The sequence below is a fragment of the Ambystoma mexicanum genome, chromosome 11 (assembly GCF_040938575.1).
Source record: "Ambystoma mexicanum isolate Mex_15411 chromosome 11, UKY_AmexF1_1, whole genome shotgun sequence".
In the NCBI taxonomy this organism is placed as follows: domain Eukaryota; kingdom Metazoa; phylum Chordata; class Amphibia; order Caudata; family Ambystomatidae; genus Ambystoma; species Ambystoma mexicanum.
This window is the reverse complement of record NC_090934.1, coordinates 959,086,321-959,101,969: the sequence shown is the minus strand read 5'-3', so window position 1 is coordinate 959,101,969 and position 15,649 is coordinate 959,086,321. Positions and strand designations below refer to the sequence as shown.

Sequence of the window (15,649 nt, the reverse complement as noted above, 5' to 3'; positions counted from 1 at the left end):
TCCTTCCTGAGAAGGCTAATTTGGCAGTTGGTATGTCGCAGAAACACTCCAGGCCTCATAGTACCGGCTCTGCCGAGGTTCCTTATATTAAGGCTAAGGTTAAGACCCCTGATCTATCGACGGGGACCCCTGCCTCACTTCCTCACGTGCCGCAGTTCCCCTCAGGTGATGACAAAATGTCACCCGTTCCACCACGACCGTGGTAGCCATTTTGAATGCTACCCCTACAACTGCGCCATCGGCCTCAGGTGTAGGGCTGGGTTCTGGGCCTTGTGAGCATCCTCATTGGTCAGTTTATGACCGGAACGCTCGGATGCCCCTTCCGCACAATGTTTTGTTGCCTGCGGGGTGGGCACCTTGGGTTGATCTGTCCCTCCAGATATGGGAGTGGGCCATGCTTCATGGTGTCTGGCTGCTTGCGGTGCACATCCCGGCCTAGCTGAATGTCACAGCGGATGCCCTCAGCCAGCGGACAGTGGTCAGCTACGAGTGGGAGTTGAAGGCGGAGGTCCTCTCATGGATTTTCTCACGTTGGGGCACACCGGAGGTGGACCTCTTCGCTACGGCGGTAAACAAGAAGCTTTCTCAGTATGCCTCCAGAGGGGGGCTGAGAGCCTCCTCTCTGGGGGATGCTCTCGAGATTCCATGGCACATGAGAGCTTACGCCTTCCCGCCTCTGCCTCTAGTTCATCAAGCAATTTGGAAGCTGAAGAACTCTGTGAACTGTTCCCTTCTGCTCATGGCCCCGTATTGGCCGGCCAGTTTTTGGTTCTCAGAACTTCAACACCTGTCGGTGTTTCCGCTGATCAGGTTACCAGTAACCCCAGATCTTCTTCATCAAGGGGAACAGCAGAGGTGGCACCCCTCCCCACAATCGCTCAGCTTGGCGGCATGGTGCCTGAGTTCAAGTCTTTAGAGCATCTTAACTTGTCTACGGATAACATGCGTATTATCCAGGCAGCCAGGAAACCCTCGACCAGATCCCAATACAGGAGTAAATGGCTCAGGTTCTGTCGTTGGTGTTTGGAAAAGCAGTTGGATCCAAGGGTGGCTACGATTGACATGGTGCTGTCCTTCGTGTCCTCCCTAGCAGAGTCGGATGTTCACGTTCTGTCATGCAGCACTTACCTTTCAGCAGTTTCCTCTTATCTTGCTACAGACCAATGCTCTTATTCTCTGAGTAACCCAGTGGTTAAGAGGCATTTTGCAGGCTTGACACGCCTCTACCCTCCGGTTCGTAGTCCGCACCCGCTGTGGGACCTAAATGTAGCCCTGACGGCACTGTGTCATAAACCTTTTGAACCCATGGCCACGGTGGACCTCAAGTACCTATACTGGAAAGTGTCCTTTCTGGTCGCAGTTACGTCTGCGAGGAGAGTGAGTGAGCTTCAGGCCTTGTCGGTGGACCATCCTTTCTTAGTCTTTCACAAGGACAAGGTAGTCCTACGGACAAACCCGGCCTTTCTACCGAAGGTGGTAACTGAATTCCATCTGAATCAGTCGATCTCCCTACCGGTCTTTTTCCGAACCCTGCCTCAAGAGGCTGAGAGGGTTCTGCACTGTCTTGATGTCAGAAGAGCTCTTAAGTTCTACCTCGACAGGCCCTCCGAGTTTAGGAGTTCTTCTCAACTTTTTGTGACCTTCGGTAACCCTCAGGGTAAGCAGGTGTCTAAGGCGAGTATTTCTTGGTGGATCGCCGCCTGCATCACAGAGTCTTTCACCGTCCAAGAGCTGAAACCTCCTAAGGGTATTCATGCACACCTGGTGCGGGGCAAGGCAGCCGCGGTTGATTTTCAGAAATATGCCCCTGGGAGTCCATCACAAGGGCAGCTACTTGGGCCTCCCCATCTGCTTTTGTAAGCATTATTGTCTTGACATGAGCTCAAGAGCTGATGCTCAGTTTGGTCAGGCTGTGCTGAAGAACCTGTTTCAGAAAGGGGGTATTTTCATCCACCCGTAGTTCCTGTAAGGAGTGCTTGGGAATCTCCCATAACTATGGAGGAAAGGGGACGGGACGTAGGAGTATAACCAGGTTACTCACCGTAGTGAGTCCATAGTCCCCTTTCCTCCATACGCCCACCCTCTAATAAGGTTCCTCTGTTATTGCTAATAGGTCTCTGACCTGGCGATAGAAAAGGACTGATGGGCGATGCGTGGGGCGGAGCCAAGGTGGGCGGGTTACGGCCGCGTGCCGGGCCCCGCGCAAGAAAGAGAGGAAGGACACATTTTTGGAAAAATGTTGGATGCTTTTTACAAAGTGCTCCGGTCCCGTCCCACAGGACAGAGAGATGTCCCATAAGTATGGAGGAAAGGGGACTATGGACTAGGAGTAAGGTGGTCACTGCGGTGAGTAACCTGGTTATTCTGTTGTGCATGGTGTTCTTTCTATAATCACAGTTCCATTTTTGTGAGTCACATTGGGCATCATTCCGAGATTGGAGGTAGCTATGGTGCTATTTGCGCCATGGCTGCCTCCAATACCGGGTCCAGCACCGGTCTGGTTCAATGGGGACTTACCGGTGCATTTCGAACCTGGAGGGACCGGTAAGTCCCCATTGAACCAACCAGGTGCTAATTACGGGCCTGCTCATGGCAGGCCCGTTATTAGCGCCCTGGTCCCTTAGCGGGACCCGTAAAGGATGTGTGGTCTGACCACATGTCCTTTACGGTTTCTGCTAAGGGACCTCGGAATTGGGCGGTAGGGGATTACCGGCACCGGTCTCCTTACCGGTGCCGGTAATCCCTTACCGCCCAACTCATAATGACCCCCATTGTCTTCAACTCAGGTTGATACACAGACTATTGTGTCAGTGGTAAAAAAAAAGGTCCAGTTCAGGGTCAGTACGGGCAGGGCTCCTTTTTTCTTTGTTATGGGGTCTTTTGTTTCTTTTTCCAGAGGACCTTAGGCTTGTTGTCTCTGGTACTGGTAAATAATATCAAGAGTACCTTCTTGATTAGGTTTCTTATCTTTCTCAGCTAATATTATGTTACAACATTTCAATCTTAATGCTGCCCAGAAAGGATTCCTCAATAATCAGCATTGCTTAGATATTTCTGTGCTATAACTACTGTCTCAAGGCTATGTAGGACTATTTGTATTAGGGATGTAACCAGGTGTCCATTGCTGCCACCAGGAGACACTGTGGGTCATTTTGATGACCCTTAGTAGTTGCAAGGTTGTGAAAAATGTCCCCTCAGTGGAACTGTCTTCCTTTACACCATGTAGTGTAATGGTGAGGAGTAAACAAAGGCGATTACTGCCTTTACTCTTCACATTTCCACCACCTGGTGCAAAAGTGTAAATGCCACATACATGCTTTGCAGGTAACAATGGATTCTGATCAAATCTGCCTACTTTTACTAGGTGGTTATTTCAGGCAGATTGCATAGGAATCTGTTGTATTAACATTAGCATACAAATCCATGCTGTTGTTACAGTAACTGCATTTGTTTGGCAGAACGGGAAATGCAGATAGACACTTTACGCCCTCCTCACTCCCCAACTCCAACATACAAATTTAGAAAGATGAGGCAAATCACAAAAGATTAGGTAAACGCAAGTGGTGGTTGGAGGTGAAGAGTGGGAAGTGGTTGTTCGAAGTGAACAGCAGGAGGTGGTTCTAGGCGAACACCACAGGGTAGAGGAGGTAGGAAATTGTGTTTTCAGACAGCCTAGGATGGAACAAGTGGACAGTCATTTCCCAAGGCATGGGGTAGGTGCAAGGTCCAATCTGAAAGGGTTGAGCGATTAATGGGATGAGGAACAGGAGCTTTCCATGATGATGAGAGGGGAAATATCCCTATAGGAGTAGAGAGGAGCAGGACAAAGACATGGCATCAGGGAACTGCTCAAACTAGAGTTCTTAGACCACTCTTTAGAGGCTTCCCTTGTACCTATTGATCCTGGCAGAGACAGAGCAGCAATTACAGATAGACGAGAGGACAGAATTACCTACTGGAAAGTAGCACTGCAGAGGTAAACAGGCAGAGATATTGGACAAGCAGGGAGCAGGAACCCTTTCAAACCTACTTGTACTGGCTTTTGAATTGTCCCCATGATGAGTGAAGGATGCAATGAAACCCTTAAGTCAGAGACTGTATCAAGAGATTGAACTTGTATTGTGTTGATTTCCTCATCTTTTGGTTGCATAATTAAACTCAGTTCCACTCAAATTCTGTGTGTGTGCTATCTCTTTTGCATACCCTTTGGGTACCTGACATACCTTTGAAATGACCATCGTCACATAGTATCAAAGTAACGGTGGTCATCAAATGTACTTTCTCTGGCGCATGGCTAGTGGCATTAATACAAATACTGCTACATATTATCTGAGTCATTGCCTTTAACATCATTACAATAGTACACTGGGCCTCATTACGACCCTGGCGGTCCCGTAATGAAGGGTGCCGGTACAGGCCCGGCACCCTTCATTACTGGATGCCCTATTACAAGGTTCCCTTGCGGGACCCGGAAAGCACGTCTGGTAAAACCAGACGTGCTTTCCGGGTCCCGCGAGGGGACCAAGGAGCTAATAACAAGCCTGTTATTAACTGGCCCGTTATTATCTCCATCCCCATTCCTATGGGGGCTCAAATGGGAATGGGGAATGGTTCTGTGCATGAGGAATTACCGTGTCCTCCAAGGTCGGAATGACCCGGTAATTCCTCATTCACAGACCCCGGAATTGAAGCCCGGTAGGGAGGCAGCCATGGCGCTAATAGCACCATGGCTACCTCCATACTCGTAATGAGGCCCACTATGTTGAAAATGTAAACTCAGGCCTGACAGGCTCACTATTGTAAAACATCAACTGGAGATTTCAGTGACAGTGAAAGTGTTAGACTCCTAAGGGTCTGAACAGACTGGCTCTTGCCCACTTTAGAGCATAGCCAGTGGATTGTGTGGCGTGCTGGGGTAAGGAGTCGGAAAAAGTGGTGGCATGTTCACAATAATCTTTATTTAAATAATAATGAAAACAACCTATCTTTCCCTGTCCTTAAAGGGTTTTCCCTACCTAACTAAAGAATACCTTGGATGCTCGTCGTCAGGGTGGCTGTCAAACTCAGTGTCCATCCTGTGTCCGAACTAACCTACTCTTGTGCTACCAATAATGAAAGACGTTAACACAATTACCTTAATGAGAATGACTTCCTTCTCCTGGTTCAATGTGATCATCGTTAAGGGCTGTCAGAATCCATCGTATTGTTGACCCCGTGGTGTAGCCGACGGATTCTTTTTAGCAATAGAACCCCTGTCTGTATTTTCATAGACTCGGAGGATGTATTCCTCAAAAGAATGGAAGCAGCAAACACCGTCAACCTAAGATACAAAAGAAAACAATTAGAAGTCTTTACATAATTTAAACAAGGAATTTCGAGTTTCTAAGGGAGTAAACCAACTTCTAATATAACGACCACTCCAATTAATATCCCAGAAAACCCAATAATCAGCACATTCTCAGACCTATGAACAAACAATGAAATTCTAATGAATGTGCTGAAAGGATGGATGTATGCTGGTATAAGTGGGAATATGTGTAAGCACTCATCAATGGTGGTAATAGTTGGAGGCCGTATTCTGAAATCCACTGGAGAAATTTGGTAGATGGGGTACCCAGGGATCTAACCCAACGAAACGAGGATGCCTAAGGCAAGAAGACAGTCTCAAGTCCCAGGAACTGACACCGACGGCACGAGGACGCCTAGAAAGATACTAAGCACACACGAGGAAATCCAGTCCATGTGTCAAGGTAAGTCGATTGGGTAACTCCACTTGGCTGAACACTTTTTCAGAGATGTAGCTCGAAGAAAAAGGCGAACTTCTGTAGAAGTACTGGAGTGGGTTTCCTTCGTAACGAAGAATGCCTGGATCGCAGAATGGTTCTTGCGTGAGACGGTGAGCTGTTTCAGAAAGTCTTCAATAACTTGAACGTTCAAAATGTTGTACAGCAGGAGCAAGAATTAGCAGTTCGGTAATACAGACCGGGAGTCAGAGAATACTGGATATCCGCAATAAAGTACTTGAGGAGGAGACAAGGCAGGTACGAGGGATGGACAGTGGTCAGACATGAAGTACACTGTCAAGAAATATAACAAAGTTTATTTACCGAGGCAACAAGACCAAGGGGCAGAGACAAAGCAATCTGTAGAAACGAGAGCCAGGAATTCTGTAACCAGAGAAACAAAGTAGCAGGCAAGATTAGAAATCCCTTCAGCAATCAGAAGCGCCGAACCATAGTGGTTACAATGTTTAAATGAGCCAATTCACACCACGTGATGCACGCGTACGTCACTTGCTTCTGGCTTCCGTACGCGGCCGTAGTTGCCATGGCAGCCTCCAATCCCGGCCGTAGCAACCATGGTAGCAGAAACACCAAGGCTTATGGTTCCTGTAGTACAAATGGAATATCTTGTAATAGCGCTTTACAAAATGAACTGAAGTTTCCTGTGTGGTAATGTGTCTGCGTTTAGCTGTGAACTGTGTGCAATGTTTGCCAGAACGTGTAGTGAGGTGTGCTTGATACCTAGATAATGCCGTAGGCATGACAAGGGCGTATTTCTATAAGTCGTTGATCTCTGATAATAGTTCAACTTCTGTTCTTGTAGAGAATGCCAAGGGAATGTCTCCCTTCTACTGGTCCAACAGTTCAACAACCACTATCTTCTCCTGGTCAACTTGATCAGCTTCCAGGCTGCTGTTTGGTTAAACATTTGCCTTCGTTTCTCATTGAAGAACTATGTGAAAAAAAAACAGGGAAGCTGGTTCAGCTGGTACAGCTGCTTGCTATCTTTGGATAAATTCCTGCAACATTTTTTTTTATCAACCTTTGCAATTCTGCGCAGGCTTCTCTCTTGCTTAAAGGTTATACACTGCCTTGGTTTCCAATACACTGTTATTCCTGGCCTTTCATTACCTTCTGCTTGTTGGTAAGAACAAGGGAAACTGTTCCCATAGTGTCCTTGGTTCCTACTAACACTCTAAAAATGGAGACTGTTCTTGTGGCACTCTCTAGCTTTAGGGTCCTTCTTGAGGGAGACTACTTCCGATATGTTCTTCTCTTTTAGTCTCTTTGACACAACAAATGAGATGAGAAAGATCACTTGTGATGTAATGTTCACACTTGGTATCACAACTCTGGAGATGAGGGAGATTACTCACAAGGCTTTCTTTCCATTGAATACTCTTGTACCATAGCAACAACTACTGAGACGAGGAAGATTGCTTCCGATGCCGTCTTTACATTCGGTACATCTGGCACAAAGACTGAGACAAGGGAGGTCGCTCCTGATGCATTCACTACTTCTATGACAAAGACTGAAACGAGGGAGATTAATCCCGATGCCTTCTTTACATTCGGCACCCTTCCACAATCCCTTACTGGGTCTCCCATGACTCCCTTTACCTCTTTTCTGGTGGGGACATGTCACCAGTTGTTCCTGGGTTGTTGGGTCACTGTGTTCCCGTTGAATGCTCTCCTTGCTTCTCCTTCCATTCCCTGCTGCCATGCTTTGGTTCAGCGGGGTCTGCGGCCAAGCAGTGTCAGTGAAGTTAATGGACCGATTAGTCTACCTCCTCGAGGACATGCCCCCGTCAGTCGGTTCCCAGCTTCCAGTCCAGCCTGCTCTGCGTCGGCTTGCAAAGGACTCCTGCAACCTGCTGTCGGCATCCTCCCAACTGGAGGTTAGCCTCTTTCTTCTAGGTCCGAACTTCCCGGGTCTTCCTGGCTACACACCTCCTTTGCCTCACATTGAGTCCTTTCTTCATTTTTACATCATACAGCTTGGTCCTCCCCAGGGGAGTGTCATAGTCCTTTGTTTGTGTTCATTATGTATTCTTCATACCTCCTCGGGCCACCTCTTCTCAGTACCTTCTGTACTTGACAAAGGAGTAGTTTGTATAACTCCATCAACCTTCTTCGTCACAGTACTCTTGGAAGATGGCTTGAGATCAGACTATGTTTATTTTAGACGTCCCTGAGTATTGCAATAACATACAGTAGTGCTTTCAGCTTTTTTCTCAATAGACTTTGTGGGTTTCATGGTCTCAAGGGCATGAGGGATGCAGAGTTCCTTCACAGAACTGGAGTCCTTTTCCCCATGAGGCAAGTCTCCCTCTGTGAGGTCCCGCTTTCCACCACCCCTAAGCGGACTGTTGCATAGCAGGCTCAACTCCTTAGCCTCACAGGGAAGGGATCCCCCCCGGGGAGAAGTGACGTGTTCCCATGTATTGTGACATACCCTTCTCCTCAAGATTTTGCCTTCCTCTTCTAAGATTAGGGTTTGATTTTCAGGAAAAAAATCATCTTGACTAGAGGTAAAGGTAACCCTTCCCAAAGTAGATGATAGATTGTTCTAATTCAAACCCTCACAGACTGTCTATGGCTAGTTTTAGGGAAGGGGGCTCATCACAGTACTTATTGTATGAAGGAATTCTGGCTGCTCACAGTATGCAGTACTCACCTCACCCATATAAACCAGGACTAGACAGCACCTGAATAGTCCCATGATCTTCTAGTTAGTTGTGTGTCCTTCAGAACAGTGAATTCTGAAAAGGCCAGCTGGGCTTGTCTCTTGTTTTCCAGAAGGGTTGATCACATTGTGGGTCTAACTCTTATTTGGGTGGTTCCCCCTAAGTCCCTGCAAGGCTTGGACTTGAGGAGGGAGAAGCAGCCCAGGCATTTGTAATTCTGGGGCATCCCTGGCGTATTAGCTGGCCTGAGCACCAGGAGTGGGAAGGTTTGTGGGTGACTGCATATGGATATCCCTAGACTTGCAAAAGGGAAGGGCAATGGGAGTGAGCAACAAAATTCGACAGCACTGGATCTCACTGGGGACCACACTTTAGACATGACTTGAGGAAGGATCCCTTTTCTTGCTGTTGCCCTCCCACCACTTCAAAAACATGGGCTGCTTCAATTTTTCAATTTTCTTTTGCACACAGTTACTGGTCTCGAATTCGTACTATACCCACCTACCCTCCCCCAGAAATCTTCAGGCTCCTGAAGGGAGTCTGCCACACAATTTGCATACCACTGTCCCACCCTCTGACTGCTGAAGGAATATGTCAAGGTTTTGTTGTATGGTACTCCGTTATGTTTGGCATTTTGAAAGATGGTTGAGATGGTTCCCCCATCATTCCTCCTACACTTTTCTATCAGCTGTGAGTATGAAGTCGTCCTCACACTGGGTATGCCGGTTCTTCCTGTCATTCCTCCTACACTATTCTATTAAGTGTGAGGATGAAGTCGTTCTCACACTTAGTATGCTGAGGGCTGAGTCCAGCATTCTTTTAAGTGGCTTTGCAGTGCCTGGTCTCTGAATCAGCATATGTCCTCAGCAAATTCCCACCTCCGATATTTCCTGTTCTGCAGTAGCAAGAAGGTTCTGCTTTGCCAGCATGTTGGAAGCTGCAGTTGGGGGTCTGAATCTGGGCACTTTGGCACCAGTTTCTGGCCGCTTTTATATCTGCTTGTTCAGGACACCTGAGCCCCTGCCTTTTGCTCCGTAGTTCATTAGAGCTCTGGGAGTTTGTATTTTGGCTAGGTTTGCTTTCTTTCACAGTCTTTAACTGTGGCTTCTGTGATTCTCTACGTGTGTCTGGGTTTGGACTGTCTAAGGCTAGCGGCATTTGGCTGCTTGATTATAGAACTGTTGAACAGACTGGATACATCTTTGTTGATTGTGTTTGACTTTTTACCCCTCTCCTGTTGGTCTGTTGTTGTGAGGGATGTCCTCCACATTTCCCTCTCTCTATTTTTGGGGTGCAGGTGCTTATGACTCTCCAAGGGATGGAATGTACTTGGTTGTGCATGGAGCGATATAAATTCTTAGTAGTGAGAATATTGGCCAGTCTGATATTTGAAGGTTGGTCTGCATTGTTGGGTGGGTACTGTGACGAGTAGTTGTAGGAGTAATGTGGATTACCAGTGCGGATTGTTACAGACAACCTTCATAGTGTAGGAACTGTGATGAGGAAGAGGAGGTGTAGCAGTAATGGGAATTACCAATGCATAATTGTAGTGGAACACCTTTATAGAGTAGGTAATGTGACGAGTCATTGTTATTGGTTATTTATAACACGCTTAATACCCAGAGGTTTCTAAGCGTGGACCCGGGGATCAAACCTTTGTTGCTGCGCGTCGTCTTGCTTCCAAGGCGAGCGTGTTGCCCCTGAGATTTCCTCCCGAGTAACAATAGGAGTAGGTGGAAGGGAGATTACAGTGCATGAATGGCACAGAGCACCTCCATAGTGTAAGTACTGTGATGAGGAAGAGTAGGTGTAGATGTGATGCGGGTTACCAGTGCATGATCGTCACAAATCACCTTCATAGATGAAGTACTGTGACAAGGAAGAGTAGCTTTAATGGAGATTACTGATGCATGATTGGCACAGGGCACCTTCGTAGTGTGATAATGGGAGTACTGTGATGAAGAATAGTAGGTGTAGCAGTAATGTGGATTACCAGTGCATGATTGTCGTGGAACGCCTTTATAGAGTAATTACTGTGACGAGGAAAGCTAGAAGTAGGTGTAATGGTTATTACGGTACATAATTAGCACAGAGTGCCTTCATAGTGTAAGTACTGTGTTAGGAAAGATTTCTCTTTACAGCACCTTTCCTTCCATTTCTATGGACCCCCCAAACTTTTTTTGCTTTTATTTTAGATTCTGACCTGCTCTTTTTACAGTGCAGTGAAGCCTTAAGCTTCACTACACTGTCTTTTGCTCATTTGTCATGGGAAACCTGACATGTCCTTTGTTTCCCTTAGTCTTGTTACTTTCTTGCCACTTTTGGTAACTTGTTATCACTTTTGTATGTTTTTATCATTGTACAATGCATATTACAATGCAGTACAATGGGGTACACTTTCTGTTTTGCCCTATGTCTAGACTAACACTCTGATGTTGTTTGGTTACTCTAGCTGGTGGCAGCAGTTATTTTTCGCAATAGTTTGGTGTATTTTAATTTAGCCTTACTGCGTTGACCACGTTTGGCTACCAACTGTGGCTAGTGTCCAAATGGCCATGCGACACTGTTTTTCATTTGTCCTTTGGCCATCTTGTCATTAACCCTTCTTCCTGGCCTGTGACTCCAATGATTGTATATATGTATCTATTATTAGTGTTGTGTGATAGTATACCTGTTAGTAGTCATTTCTCTCAGTGTTATCGGGCCATAAATAAATATTTGTATAACTGATTGAGTAAATGTAATCCCTGACTTTTCAATGTGTGTACTCACTGGGGACCCCTTCCAGGCTCACCACCTCTTGAGACTTAGCATAGATCAATTGCTACCTTGAACTGGTTTGGCTACAGCTCCCAGAGTGTTCCCTGTCACTATACTAGGTTGGCCTTCTATGCATCTGTCCACCAGGCCATAGTATAGAAAATCAGTCCTAACATACTGTGAATAGTATGTGCAGGAGTAATGTGGATTACCACTTCAGGATTATCACAGAGCACTTTCATAGTGCAAATACTGTGACAAGAAAGTACATTATTGTCACAGAGCATCTTCATAGTGTAATTACTGCGACAAGAAAGTATATGGATTACCAGTGCATGATTGTCACGGAGCACCTGCAGTGTTAGTTCTCTGATGACGAAGAGTAGGAGTGAGAGTAATGAAAATAACTGTAAATAATCTGACCCCTCATTCTGTATGATTACGCCCTGCAGTCGCCTGGCATTTGCCTGTTAAGAGCTTCCCATTGCGGCGCATCTCTATCTGCTTCTGCGCAGGCACGTGTTGTGGGCGTGGCCAGCACTACAGGTTTAGAGGCGCTATCTGGTTCCGTGCTGGGCAAGTGTTGAGGATTTTGCCAGCACTACAGTTTTTGCTTTACGATGTTGAAATCGAGCTGCTTTTATTGTGTGAATCATTTTGCAGTATTGAATTGGTCTCCTAAAGTGAATCTTCCTTTTTTTGGTAACGTTACGCAACACTTTAATTCAATCGTTTTCTTTTTTTATTTTTAAATGCATATGGTTTATACCTTAAAACCTTACATTTATAACTTTGTTGATTCATGTACATACAATAGAGCAAAAGCAAAACTTTATCCTTTCATGAATAGATGCTGAATTGCAAACCAAAAGCGAATAACTGCAATAGTCATTGATCTGTTGTTCCCAGATAATAAGAGCGACCATCGTTCTCCTGGGTCCAATGTATTTCGGTCTTTCAAATACAATTGGGCAATAATACTGCGTCTTTCTGAGAGCGCTGAACATTGCATCATGATGTGATGGAGGCTCTCGACGGATGCAGGCACTCTGCAAAATCTAAAAGTTTGATCAGGGTCAGTCAGACGATTTCTTATCCCTATGATTTCTTGCGTCGGGAGAATGTTAAACCTGAGTCGCATAAAGATATCGCGTATCTCCAGATCTGGGAGAAGTTTTAGGTAGAGAGGGAGTTCATTCAAGGCTCGGCACTCAGCGTTGCAATTGAGGGTTAGTTTGTAATTATCTTTAGCTTTCTGTGTCTGAAGCCAATCTCGTCTTGCCAAGTACAGTTTTGCCTTTTGTGGTCTATTGATGAGAGTGTCCATGGATAAGTAATTTTCCGTTCGTTGAAGATTGACAAAAGATCTCCATTTATTCAGGGCTGTTGTCTTGATGGTCTCTGGATTCAAGCGAAGAATATTCATGGCTGGAATCTTGTCATTATTCATCAATTTTCTGTAGAGGTCGAATTGTTTCCATCTCACTATTGAGAGAAGTGATTGGAGACCAAGTTCAAATCTGATACGGGAGATTGGAAGTGATAGCGGGAGAGCAAGGACTTTTTTCCAAAAAAATGCTTTCTAATTGATCCCATAGAGTTGTAGTGAGGTTAATCATTGGCTCTGCGGAATATGTCAAGATCGGTGTCACCTTCTGTTTGTAGAACAGTATAACGGGATTCAGGGAACATTTCCCAAATTTTTTGTGAAGGATCAAACCCTGTCTAGCCAACGTGAGGGCCTTAGATTTTAGATAATCGATCCAGGGTTGTTCTGTTTGGGAGTTGTTGATCCAAACTCTCAAGTACTGGAAGGTCAGTACTTGTTCTATTTTTTCTTTTTGTAGGAAAAAAGCAGGTATATTTTTCTGGGCGCCCAACTGTCGAGTCAATAACATGATTTCGAAGGGATTGTGTCCTCCGACGTATTCCTTATCTTGATAGATCATCTCCAGCTTGCTGGCCTCAGAATTTTTTTTTCAGTAGAGGGCGCTGCGTGTCGACATCCCACGAGCCGATGTCCCTCGACAGCCTCCATATCGGCGCCGACGTCATCATGTGTATAAATAGACTCACGCAGCGTCCGTTGCTCAGTTCCGTTTTTCCGTGCTTCGTGGGCCTCGGAATCGCGTTGCTCAGTTCGTTAGTCAGAAAATATATTCTTCATTATTCCTTGAGAATACCAACTCTTACTCGATCGCTTCCTCATCCGAACCGACGACTCCACGGTCCAGCTTCAAAAAATGTCGAGACTGTGGAAAGAAAATGTTGTTGACAGATCCTCACAGGATCTGTTTGTGGTGCCTGGGGTCGGAGCACCAATGTTCGGAGTGCGAGGACTGCATGTCCATGATGGCGAAAGCCTTGAAGGAGCGTAAGGGGAAGCTTGAGAGAGGTAAGACAGTTAAAACTCCTTTGAAAGTTTCCTCGGCAGAGTCGAGACATTCATCTCCTCGCCGACACAGGAAACATTCTCGTTCTAGATCTCAAAGCAGTTCCCACCACTCTTCGAGATCCAAGCATTCAAGTAAGAGACGTCCAAGATCCCCTTCCTCGTCTTCTTCTTCTGTTTCTCCGGAAAGAGTCACCTGCCCCACAAAACATAGCTCTCAGACTGAGTGGGAGGAATGCGGCCTCGACCCCCTCGAAGACAGCTGAGGGAGATACCCTGGGTGAAAGACCCGAAAAATCAAAACGCCGCGAGTCGCTGCACCCGACGAAAAAAACTACTCGAGAGCATCACAAACCCTCGAGCAAAGGCACTGTGCCATCGACGCCATCATCGAAAGTCCCTTCAATGCATAAATCTGCGTCATCAACGCCATTATCGAAGGGCTCATCGACGCATAGGTCGATCGAATCGACGTCGTCTTCGACGCCGACGTCGACGCCGAAAAAGAACAAACCCACGGCCGTCACCACCTCACAGCCCGTGGTCATACCCAGGGTCTCTAACACGACTTCGAGAATGTCATCGACAACCTCGAGTAGGATTCCGATCCTCTCGAGTTCTTCGAGGCCTCTTCCAATCTTCTCAACGCCTTTTTCGGTGTTTTCGAAGCCTTTAACGTCCGCGTCGACGACGTCGACGTTTTCTCAACCAATTATGACAAATTTAGCCCTTTCTGCTCTGGAAATGGGATTTAAGCCATTTCCAAGGTCTGATAATTTCAGACCTTTGTCTTTAATCTATGAGGAAGGGGAGAATTCGGATCAAGAAAGACCCTTTATGGTGCAGAGATCTGCAACACCTGAACGACAGGAATTTACCTCTGAGGAAAATAGGTTAAAGGATCTTCGAGAATCCTTACATGAGGCAAGTGGGTTAGATACTTCCCCAGAAATAGAATTTGCCAAACCAGACCCAGGGGAACATGCCAAGTCCCCTTACAGAATTTTAATGGCAAGAATTATAGAATTCATGGGTTGGTCTACACCTTCACCTGCATTCCAACAGGATGACCTTACAGACATTTTAGTTAAAGGCCCACAGGAGGATCCTGTGGTTCCATTTCAAGCTGCATTACAAAGAAAAATATTGGCTAACTGGGAAACTCCTGAGGTTATCCCGGCGGTTAACAAAAAGTTATCAGCCAAATATAGGGTATCTACTACTGACCCTGAATTTTGGTCTAAACATCCAACTCCAGAGAGTCTGGTTGTTCAAGCAGCAACTGCATCAGGCAGTAGATCGGCATATCCTACTGTTCCACAGGACAGGGATGACAAAAGTTACAACTCTATGGCTGAGAAAGTTTTTTCTGCATGTAGCATGGCGTTGAAATCTATTAACGCTACTTGTACGCTCACAAGGTTCAGCCATACACTTTGGGAGTGTGCTTCATCAGCAGCTGACTGCCTCCCAGAGGGAGAAGAAAGGGAAGCATTTCTAAACATTGTTAAGGATGGTAAAGACGCAATGTGCGAATCCCTTCAAACAGGCATTGATTCTGCTGACAGCATCAGTAGGGCCATGGCGGCAAGTACTACAACCCGCAGATTTGCGTGGTTGTGAAAGTCTGGGTTTGCTTCAGATGTACAAGCCAGACTTTTAAATATGCCCTTTGACGGCTCTTCTTTGTTTGGTAAGAAGGCGGATGACAGCCTAGAAAAGTTACAGACATCCAAAGCAGCAGCAAAATCCCTGTGAGCTGCAATCCGTCAAATACCATATCGCCCCTCAGGAACCTCTTGGAGAGGTAAGTCCTTTCGCTTTTATTCCGCATTCGGAAAAGGCAGAGGACAGTCGGTTCAAAGAGGTCAAAAAAGATTCACCCGAGGTGGACGGGGTAAAAATACAAAATCCGCAGCAGCAGGTGCCTCTTTACCCTCGGCACCTGTATCAGCCGCCTCTAAATCAATCTGAGGACTCTCCTCACAAGACACCAGTAGGGGGCAGGCTAACACAACATCTGACGG

General features: G+C 46.2%; 1 protein-coding gene across 1 annotated transcript in view; it reads left to right on the top strand.

Moving 5' to 3' along the window:
• Nucleotides 1-15,649, top strand: part of LOC138505085 (sperm-specific sodium:proton exchanger-like) — a 3,031,181-nt gene that overhangs the window by 2,819,960 nt on the left and 195,572 nt on the right. The gene's annotated exons all lie outside the window — the stretch shown is intronic.